The sequence below is a fragment of the Odocoileus virginianus genome, chromosome 9 (assembly GCF_023699985.2).
Source record: "Odocoileus virginianus isolate 20LAN1187 ecotype Illinois chromosome 9, Ovbor_1.2, whole genome shotgun sequence".
Classification (NCBI taxonomy): domain Eukaryota; kingdom Metazoa; phylum Chordata; class Mammalia; order Artiodactyla; family Cervidae; genus Odocoileus; species Odocoileus virginianus.
Window position 1 is genome coordinate 46,911,991 of NC_069682.1, and position 12,122 is coordinate 46,924,112.

The following is a 12,122-nucleotide window of genomic DNA, read 5'->3' on the forward strand; positions in this document are numbered from 1 at the left end:
ACAAATTTTTTGGGATGAAGATATGGGTGTGTATGTTGTGTCTGTTCTGTAATTCTGATACTGATGATTGAAAAAAAATCCCATAAGAAAATTCTCTTTTGGGTCTTACCAACTGAAAGTTTCCAATCTATTCAAACACTATCAATGAGGGCAGGACAAAAACTATTGATATGAGAATATTCATAGTGCCTAATTATAGTTTCTGATTCCACAGGAGTAGAATGATTGATTTTTCCAGTTTCCTTATAAACTACTATCTTAAACCTAGATGCCCCCAAACTGGAGAACTTCATAGTTTCTTAGGTTGGAAACAGAGAAAATATGTAATCAACCACTGAACCAGTCACTCTGCTTACTGAGATCTCAACAGAAGAAACCTTCTGCTTTGTACAATAAAATAGATAAAGAACATACATTCTGATTCTGAACCCCAGCACCCAGGTGGACATTACCCCTCACTGTTGAGGCATAGTAGTACTGATGCAATTTTTGACCTGAGAGCTCTTGTCTCTTAATGAACCCTTCCGGCAATTGTCAGACTCAAAGAAAGTCTCTTTCAACCTATTAAAGGAGACTTTTACTATCCCAGTTCTCTCCCCAATAGTAAACAACAACAGAATGTTCTCCAGGTTCTATGAGTGCTACGTACTCAGTCGCTCAGTTGTGTCTGACTCTTTGCGACATAGACTACAGCCTTCCAGGCTCCTGTCCATGGAATTCTCCAGGCAAGAATACTGGAGTGGGTTGCCATTTCCTCCTCCAGGGGATTTTCCTGACCCAGAGATTGAACCTCTGTCTCCTGTGTCTCCTGCATTGGCAGGAGGATTATTTACCACTGCACCACCTGCGTTACCTCCTGCGAATAACCTCTTTATAATCAGGAAAACAAAACCTGCTTTCAGCTACTGTGCAGCACCTGAGTGAATTCTACCAGTCAGCTCATTACAGAAAACAAAAGCAGATGATTTTTTAGGTGTTCAATTGTTTACATCTCTGTCAAGCCTCAGTGATGAGCAGCCCCTTGAATGAAAAGACAAATCACAATAGATTTTTAATGGCTGGCCTTCTCTCTAAGTTAGAATGAGATAATGTTGCAATGAAACCTTATAGTCCTTTTCTTTTCTAAGTCATGCTTTATCCACTTTGAACTAGCTCCTAAAAGTTGAATGCATGTGTGTTTAAGAAGCCAATTGTTTGTAGGCCTTGTCTGACAGTGGAGAAGGCAATGGCACCCCCCTCCAGTACTCTTGCCTGGAAAATCCCATGGATGGAGGAGCCTGGTAGGCTACAGTCCATGGGATCTCGAAGAGTCAGACACGACTGAGCAACTTCATTTTCAGTTTTCACTTTCATGCACTGGAGAAGGATATGCTAACCCACTCCAGTATTCTTGCCTGGAGAATCCAAGGGACAGAAGAGCCTGGTGCGCTGCCATCGATGGGATCGCACAGAGTCGGACATGACTGAAGTGAATTGGCAGCAGCAGCAGCTTGTCTGACAGACAGAAAAATAGCAAAAAAAAAAAACCAATAGGAATTGTTGAAATAAACATGATGAATTTGCATCAGAATGACAATTGGAGAAATCCATCTTAACTTTCACATCAATTGGCTTTCAAAAATTGTCCCCTTTGAGTTCTCAGGTCACTTCTGAAAATAATAATAAATTAGCCTCTAATGTTTTTCCACAAGTCTTCAGCACATCCTCTCTACCTTTGTCTTCTCTTAGTACCCACATTCATCTCTTTATTTCAGTTACAGAATATTGGGATCCTGGCCAGCTTCATAATTCTCAGGTTTTTTAACTTAATAGGGTTTTTCAGAAATCACGTGGATATGGGTCATACAAATTAGTCTGCCCCTTCAACTTTCAGTACCAGGAAAGTGTCTGTTAAAGAGATTTCAGTATTGATAGACATCAACATTTTCCCCAAAGAGATGGCATCATTTTCAATGTTCAGGAAACAATTTTTCAAAGGATAGCCAGATTCAAAAAGCACAGGAAATATAAAATGATGCACTTAAAATTATGGTGATGTGGGCATTGTGGCCTGTATTTCTTAGCAGAAATAGAATGTGTTTCCTGTTTGTTTATTTGTTTTTTTAATTTTTAGGTCTGGAGTCACTACCTACCACTCCAAAAATCAGTGTTTGTTAATATTAAGTAATTCCTGCCGACAAAGGATATGTAAGCTCTCAGAGTGTTTGGATATATACAAAAAGAGCAGTACCTGGAACTCAAGTTCAACTAAAGAGACACAAAATCTATTTAGTAATCTGCCTTTTTACATTTCCCATGATCGGCACACTCACAGAAATGCAGCAGATTCTAAAGTCAATTCCCAAAGTGGATTCCATGGATCACTAATAGATATACCTTAATAGAAATATATGTGGAAAAAATATGTGCTTCAATGAAAAATTATGAATGTCTAGATGACAATTTTCCAGGTTACCTGATCATAGTCTCTCACTGTCCTTGAACTATTTTTCAACTATATAGGTTGTAAACAACTGAAGGAAATGTAAAATTATTTTTGACTATAGATAAGCAAATTCAGTCCTGTCCATAGAAAAATCAATAAACTTCCCTTTCCATCTTGTAGAAACACCAGTATTACTTCCATTACTTCCATTTGCACCTTCATCTCAAGCTCCTTACTGTGTCCTCTCATGAAAGAAAGAAAGAATGGAACTTATTCTGGTATCTCTTCATCTTATAGACAACCTATCTACAGCACCATCTATCAGGTTGGTGCTCCACCCTTATGACTTCATCTAATCTTATCATCTTAAAGGCTTTATCTCCAAATACATTCAGGGTTATGGCTTCAACATAAGAGTTTCCAGTTCAGTTCAGTTCAGTCGCTCAGTTGTGTCCAACTCTTTGCGACCCCATGAGTCGCGGCACACCAGACCTCCCTGTCCATCACCAACTCCCGGAGTTTACTCAAACCCACATCCATCGAGTTAGTGATGCCATCCAGCCATCTCATCCTCTATTGTCCCCTTCTCCTCCTGCCTCCAGTACCTCCCAGCATCAGGGTCTTTTCCAATGAGTCAACTCTTCACATAAGGTGGCCAAGTATTGGAGTTTCAGCTTCAGCATCAGTCCTTCCAATGAACACCCAGGACTGATCTCCTTTAGGATGGACTGGATGGATTTCCTTGCAGTCCAAGGGACTCTCAAGAGTCCTCTCCAACACCACAGTTCAAAAGCATCAATTCTTCGGCGCTCAGCTTTCTTCACAGTCCAACTCTCACATCAATACATGACCACTGGAAAAATCATAGCCTTGAGCAGACGAACCTTTAGGGGGGACACAATTAATCAGTCCATTTTTGTTGTTTAATCGCTGTGTTTGACTCTTTGTGACACCATGGACTGCAGCATGCCAGGCTTCCCTGTCCTTCACTATCTCCCAGAGTGTGTTCAAATTCATGTCCATTGAGTCAGTGATGCTATCTAACCATCTCATCCTCTGCCACCCTCTACTTCTAACAGCTCAGTTCAGTTAAGTTCAATTCAGTCATTCAGTCATGTCCTATTCTTTGTGACCCCACGGACTGCAGCACACCAGACTTCCCTGTCCATCACCAACCCCCAAAGTTTGCTCAAACTCACGTCCATCCTACCAGTAGCTTAATCTAGAAATTTCATCTTTCATATATCATTCACCCAGGAGCTCAGGCCAAAACCTAGGAAACTACTAATTATTCTCTTTCCCTTTGACCTCCACATCCAATCCACTAGCAATTCCTGTTGACTTATAAGTTATATCCCAATTCTCATCACTAGTCAACATCTGTATTTCAATTACTGTGGTCAAAGTCGCGATCCTCACTCACTTGAACTGGTGATCACAAGATGAACTTTAAAACTTAAGTCAGATCATGTCTCTCCTTTGTTTTCAACCATTCAATGACGTGTCATCACACTTTTAATAAAATCTTTACTTCTTACCAGGTGGCCTTTCAAGATGTTACATAATAAGCCCTTCCCATCACATACACTCTATACTTTGTCTACAACAATTCTCCCCTTATTTTTGCTTGAAGGTATCAAACTTATTCTGGTTTCAGAGACTTTATAATTGTTCTTTCTTCTCCAAGAAACTCTTATTTTCTATATTTTTCTATAGCTTGGTCCTTATTAAAAAAAAAAAAAAAAAAAAAAAACAGTTCAAATGGCACTTTGTCAGAGAAGACTCCTTTGACAGCCCTACTGCATCCTCTTTCCCTAACCCTGCTTCTTATCCAACTTTATTTTCTTCTTGTCACTCATGAAAATCTGAAATTAAATCTTTCACTTTTTTAAAAAAGTATTGGTGTAATGTAAACTCCTTCAAGTAACAGGTCCATCTCTCTTTTTCATGCTGAATCTCCAATGTCCAGAGCTGAGTGTGTCTAATAGTAGCAATTCCCAACCTTTTTGGCACCAGGGACCAGTTTCATGGAAGACAGTTTTTCCATGGACTAGGAACAGGGCAATGTCTTTGGGATGACTCAAGCACATTATATTTATTGTACACTTTGTTTATAATCCGATGCTGCTGCTGATCTGACAAGAGGTACGGCTCCACAGCCCAGAGGTTGTGGATCCTTTCCTTATGAGATGCTGTGTTAGGGTCAATAACTTCCTCCCTCCTCCAATAAAATGTGGAATAAAGGTGTCCACATTTTATTCTCTGGAACCTGTGAATATATTACTTCAAACAGCAAAGGGACTTTACAAATGTGGTTAAATTAAGGATCTTAAAAAGGAGGAAATAATTTTGGATTATCTGGGTGAGTCCTATGTGTAATCACAAAGGATTTTATGAGAAGTTAATAGAGGAGAAGGTGGTGTGGTGAAGACAAAAGTAGAGATCAGAGTTATATGTCCAGTTCAATCACTCAGTCTTGTCCAACTCTTTGCCATCCCATGAACTATATAATGCATGGAATTCTCCAGGCCAGAATACTGGAAAGGGCAGCCTTTCTCTTCTCCAAGTGATCTTCCCAACCTAGGGATCAAATCCAGATCTCCTGCATTGAGGGCAGATTCTTTACCAGCTGACCCACAAGGGAAGCCCAAAAGTACTTAAGTGGGTAGCCTCTCTCTTTTTCAGCAGATCTTCCCAACCCAGGAATCAAACAGGGGTTTCCTGAATTACAGGTGGATTCTTTACCAACTGAGCTGTCAGGGAAACCCTTTCCATCATCAACTCCCAGAGCTTACTCAAACTTAAGTCCACTGAGTTGGTGATGCCATTCAGCTATCTCATCCTCTGTTGTCCCCTTCTCCTCCTGCCTTCAATCTTTCTCAGCACAGGGTCTTTTCCGACGAGTCCATTCTTCTCATCAGGTGGTCAAAGTAGTGGAGCTTCAGCTTCAGTATCAGTCATTCCAATGAATATTCAGGATTGATTCCCATTAGGATTGACTGGTTGAATCTCCTTGCAATCCAAGGGACTCACAAGAGTATTCTTCAATACCACAGTTCTAAAGCATCAATTCTTTGGTGCTCAGCTTTCTTTATGGTCCAACTCTCACATCCATACATGACTACTGGAAAAACCATAGCTTTGACAAGACAGACCTTTGTGGGCAAAATAATGTCTCTGCTTTTTAATATGCTGTCTTAGTTTGTCACAGCTTTTCTTCCAAGGAGCAAGCGTCTTTTAATTTTATGGCTGCAGTGATTTTGGAGCCCAAGAAAATAAAATCTGTCATTGTTTCCATTGTTTCCCCATCTATTTGCCCTGAAGTGATGGGACCAGATGCCATAATCTTTGGCCAGGAGCCAAAGAATGCTGACAGATTCTTGAAGCTGGATGAAGCAAGCAAAGAGATTCTCTCCTGAAGTCTCCAGATGGAAACAGTCCTACATCTTAATGTCAGCCCCATGGGACCCATTTTGAGCTTCTGATCTCCGGAACTGTAAGAGAATATGTTTATATTGTTTTAAGCTCACACAATTGTAGGAATTTGTTACAGCAGTAATAGGAAACTAACGTAGATGGATTTAACAGGTATTTGCTTAATGAATAAATTACTTAAACAGGGAGTATAGTCAATGAGAACACAAGCTATAAAATAAGACTTGAGTTCGAATCTAACCTGTTAGATTAATAAGATAGTACATACAAAGCACTAGATATAATCACTCAGTAAATGCCAGTTGTTTAATTATCATTGTAGTTTTAGTCCAAAGATAAGTCCTAGCCTTGTATTCCTTCCCCATGGTTGTATATTAAAATCACTCAAAGAGGTTTAAAATACTCATGGATTTCTCCCAAACACAGGATCAGCTACCTGATGTACTGAGCCCCTTATTCACAAATTATTAAGAATTTTGAAATAGCAACAGTGTAGCATTTAAACCAAGCTTTTGGCCCATCTAAGTATGGGTCCCTGTATCACTGCACAAGTTGCATCCCCATGCAACCTACCTCATACAAAGATTCTGAAAATTGATCTAGGGTGGTGTTCTAGATTATTATCCATAATATTTAAAGCCATAGTTGAGAACCTGTGATATAGTACAACAATATCATGTCCAATGCTGGCTTTCCAGACCATCCCTAAAACAGCCTATTGCTAAGACAAAGCTGAGGTTATCACCCACTGTAGTCAGGAAGAGAGGTGAGGACTGCCTCACCAGTCCAAAAACATCTGGAAAGAGAGAGGCAAAATTGTGATATTGGTGGAAATTTGAAAATCTCCTTTGAAGTTTTTTCTTTTTGCTTGTTTGTTTTGTTTTTTCAACAAGGGAGGGAAGACTTGGTTAGGACTAGTTAAGAATCAGGAAACAAGAGTTTAGGATCAGTAAACACAGTAAGCCAAAAAGACTTGTAAACTACATTTGATACCTTCTAGTGACAAGTCTTGGAGAAGGCAATGGCACCCCACTCCAGTACTCTTGCCTGGAAAATCCCATGGACAGAGGAGCCTAGTAGGCTGCAATCCATCCGGTCGCTAAGAGTCGGACATGACTGAGCGACTTCACTTTCACTTTTCACTTTCACACGTTGGAGAAGGAAATGGCAACCCACTCCATTGTTCTTGCCTGGAGAATCCCAGGGACGGGGGAGCCTGGTGGGCTGCTGTCTATGGGGTCGCACAGAGTCGGACACGACTGAAGCGACTTGGCAGCAGCAGCAGCAGCAGTGACAAGTCTGATGGAGCTTTTAGAATGTTTCTGGAACCTATGATAAAGTTACCTGTAAGTTTTAAAAGTTCTGGGCAAGTGTTTCTAGGTAAAGTTAAATTGATGAATACAATAATGTTAATATAGACAATAAGTTGTGCAGACAGTCTGGATTCTCCCCTAGAAGTGTTAAATCATTGGCACAGCATCACACAAGTAGGCTAGAAACTGAGTCAGGCTAAAAATTGAAGTTTCTGATTCTGAAAATAATACTTATACCACCTCACAGGCTGGTTCTACAGAACAACAGGATGTATAGCCAGCTAACTAAAACCTCTCAAAGTACTCTCAGAATTCACACAAAATATATTTTCAAGACAGTATCCACGATAGGTATTAAACTTGCAGAAAATTGTAAAAGAGTAAAATATAATTGGATTTTATAACAGAAAAACTCAAACTGTTAATTTTTCATCCTTAAAAAGATAATAGTTTCAAATCTAAAGGTAAATTATGAGAACAATATTGAGGATTTTAAAATCCTTATGCCACATATGTAATATATCTGTGAATCTTCTACTTAAGTTTGTTTCCAGGAAAAGTTGGTTCAGGAATCAGATTTGAGAAGGCTTCACAAATGATTATTTCATGACTGTTACTGTAAATTGAAACATATCTCAGTATTTTGGTCTGAGTGTTTTCCTTTTTTCAAATGATGCAACAATGTATGTTTTAGAAACTTTTACCAGAAATCCCCATCTTTCTGGGTTCATTGAGTTACATCAAGAGTCTACTGAATTTTACCTAAAGAAGGTGAGTGATTTTTCTGAAAAATCTGCCCATATTTTTGAAAACTTTCATGATAAATTCTAATTTCCTGTTTGTATTAGCTATTTTTCCAAAAAGAACTAATTAATGATGCTTTTTTTAATGGACAGACTGTGTTCTTGAGTTGCCAAAGGTATAACGCTAAGAGAAATATAACCCTCTGAAGAGAGTTTTACATATAAAATTGAATTCCATATGGAAAAGCAAAGAAACATTATTAGCCATTGCACATGCTTTGTTGGGAACTTATAGTGGTGCTGTGGAAGGAAGGAAAAAGGAAAATTCTTCCTAGCTGAGCAGCAGGTGTGAGATTTTCTTTTTCTACACCCACAAGGCTCATTTACTTCCAAGCAAACAGGAAACACTGACTGGAATTAATATCACTAACTCGGGAACTCACTATAACATCTTTCACTCAGCTGTGAAATTTCCTATAAGTAATGCTGGGGAAAGAAGAACAATTGTTTGGTTTCTAATTTTAGGCTGAAGACTCGAAGCGTTCACAGAGACAAAATAGAAATAGGGAGAGAGATGATAGTCAAAAAATATGGTCCAAGGAAGCAACAAATTTTATTGGATAAATTTATAGTTATTTCTTTTTAATGTGACAGTGACAATATGTTAATTTATGCATATTTGATGTTTCCCCCGAGGAGGCAATAGCATAGCTTTCTCTCATTTCTTCCTTTGTCCTTCTTCTATCCCACAGGCTTTATTACATATATTCAGAGCAGTCATAGAGGGGGCAAAAAAAATTAAAGATAAAAAGTTTTTAAAAGAAAAAGATGAGGTTCGTTTATAAAAGCAGGGGGAAATGGGACATGAAAGAAAGAGGGGAAAATCAAGAGCTTATGCAGAAAGAGTCTAAGATAATATTTGTAGGGAAAAGAAGGGAGCATGAAAATGAGGTGGAGGTTGAAGGGTAGCCCATGCATTTACATATGAGAAGTTAGAAGAAGAAAAGATATGAGGTGGAGCTTTGGAGAAATGTTACTGTAGAATGAACTGGACTCTCCTTAGTACTTAGGATTTTCTTTTAGAACTTCTAGAATAAACACCAAAAACAAACAAACAAACAAACAAAAAACACGTCCTTTTCAACAAAGCGGGACTGGAAAGCAAAAGTAGGAAGTCAAGAGATACCCGAGAATAATAGGCAAGATCGGCCTGGGAGTACAAAATGAATCAGGGCAAAGGCTAACAGAGTTTCGCCAAGAGAATCCACTGGTCATTGCAAACACTCTCTTCCAACAACACAAGAGAAGACTCAGCACATGGACATCGCCAGATGGTCAGTACCAAAATAAGACTGTTATATTTTTTGCAGCCAAAGATGAAGCAGCTCTATACAGTCAGCAAAGCAAGACTGGGAGTTGACTGGGGCTCAGATCATGAACTCCTTATTGCCAAATTCAGACTTAAATTGAAATTCAATTATGACCTAAATCAAATTCCTTACAATTATATAGTGGAAGTGACAAATAGATTCAAGGGATTAGATTTGATAGACAGAGTGCCTGAAGAACTGTGGACGGAAGTTCAGAACATTGTACAGGAGGTGGTGATCAAGAACATCCCCAAGAAAAAGAAATCCAAGAAGGCAAAATGGTTGTCTAAGGAGGCCTTACAAATAGATGAGAAAAGAAGAGAGGCTAAAGGCAAAGGAGACAAGAAAAGATATACCCATTTGAATGCAGAGTTCCAAAGAATATAAAGGAGACATAAGAAAGTCTTCCTAAGTGGTCAGTGAAAGAAATAGAGAAAAACAATAGAATGGAAAAGACTAGAGATGTCTTCAAGAAAATTAGAGATACCAAGGGAACATTTCATGCAAAGATGGGCACAATAAGGACAGAAATGGTATAAACCTAACAGAAAAAGAAGATATCAAAAAGAGATGGCAAGAATACACAGAAGAACTATACAAAAAAGATCTCAATTACCCAGATAACTATGATGATGTGCTCACTCACCTAGAGCTAGACATCCTGGAATGTGAAGCCGAGTGGACCTTAGGAAGCATCACTATGAACAAAGCTAGTGGAGGTGATGGAATTCCAGCTGAACTATTTCAAATCCTAAAAAAAGATGCTGCAAAAGTGCTGCACTCAATATGCCAGCAAATTCAGAAAACTCAGCAGTGGCCACAGGACTGGAAAAGGTCAGTTTTCATTCCAATCCCAAATAAAGGCAATCCCAAAGAATGCTCAAACTACCATACAGTTGCACTCATTTCACATTCTAGCAAACTAATGCTCAAAATTCTCCATGCCAGGTTCCAACAGTATGTGAACCATGAACTTGCAGATATTCAAGCTGGATTTAGAAGAGGCAGAGGAATCAGAGATCAAATTGCCAACATCTGCTGGATCACTGAAAAAATAAGCGAGTTCCAGAAAAATATTTATTTCTGATTTATTGACTATGCCAAAGCCTTTGACTGTGTGGATCACAACAAACTGTGGGAAATTCTTATAGAGATGGGAATAACAGACCACCTTACCTGCCTCCTGAGAAAACTGTATGCTGGTCAGGAAGCAAGAGTTAGAACCGGACATAGAACAAGACTGGTCCCAAATTGGGAAAGGAGTACATCAAGGTTGTATATTGTCACTGTGCTTATTAACTTATATGCAGAGTACATTATGCCAAATGCCAGGCTGGATGAAGCACAAGCTGGAATCAGGATTGCCAGGAGAAATATCAATAACCTCAGATATGCAGATACCACCCTTATGGCAGAAACTGAAAAGGAACTAAAGAGCCTCCTGATGAAAGTGAAAGAGGAGAGCAAAAAAGCTGGCTTGAAACTCAACATTCAAAAAACTAAAATCGTGGCATCCCGTCCCATCACTTCATGGCAAATAGATGGGGAAACAATGAAAAAAGTGACAGATTTTATTTTCTTGGACTCCAAAATCACGGCAGATAGTGACTGTAGCCATGAAATTAAATTATGCTTCCTCCTTGGAAGAAGAGCTATGGCAAACCTAGACAGCATATTAAAAAGTGGAGACATTACTTTGCCCACAAAGGTCTGTCTAGTCAAAACTATAGTTTTTCCAGTAGCCATGTATGGATGTGGGAGTTGGACTATAAAGAAAGCTGAGCACTAAGGATTGATGCTTTTGAGCTGTGGTGTTGGAGAAGACTCTTGAGAGTCCTTTGGACAGCAAGGAGATCCAACCAGTCCATCCTAAAGGAAATCAGTTCTGAATATTCATTGGCAGAACGGATACTGAAGCTAAAGTTCCAATAGTTTGGCCACCTGATGTGAAGAACTGACTCGTTGGAAAAGACCCTGATGATGGGAAAGATTGAAGACAGGAGGAGAAGGGGATAACAGAGGATGAGATGGTTGGATGGCATCACCAACTCAATGGACATGAGTTTGAGTAAGACCTGGGAGTTGGTGATGGACAGGGAAGCCTGGCATGCTGCATTCCATCAATTCAGTTCAGTTCAGTCACTCAGTCGTGTCTGACACTTTGCGACCCCATGAATCGCAGCATGCCAGGCCTCCCTGTCCATCACCAACTCCTGGAATTTACTCAAACTCATGTCCATTGGGTCGATGATGCCATCCAGCTGTCTCATCCTCTGTCGTCCCCTTCTCCTCCTGCCCCCAATCCCTCCCAGCATCAGGGTCTTTTCCAATGAGTCAACTCTTCACATGAGGTGGCCAAAGTATTGGAGTTTCAGCTTCAGCATCAGTCCTTCCAATGAACACCCAGGACTTATCTCTTTCAGGATGGACTGGTTGGATCACCTTGCAGTCCAAGGGACTCTCAAGAGTCTTCTCCAACACCACAGTTCAAAAGGATCAATTCTTTGGCACTCAGCTTTCTTCACAGTCCACCTCTCACATCCATACATGACCACTGGAAAAACCATAGCCTTGACTAGACTGACCTTTGTTGACAAAGTAATGTCTCTGCTTTTTAATATGCTATCCAGGTTGGTCATAACTTTCCTTCCAAGGAGTAAGCATCTTAAATTCATGGCTGCAGTCACCATCCACAATGATTTTGGAGCCCAAAAAGATAAAGTCTGACACTGTTTCCACTGTCTCCCCATCTATTTCCCATGAGGTGATGGGACCAGATGCCATGATCTTAGTTTTCTGAATGTTGAGCTTTAAGCCAACTTTTCCACTCTCCTCT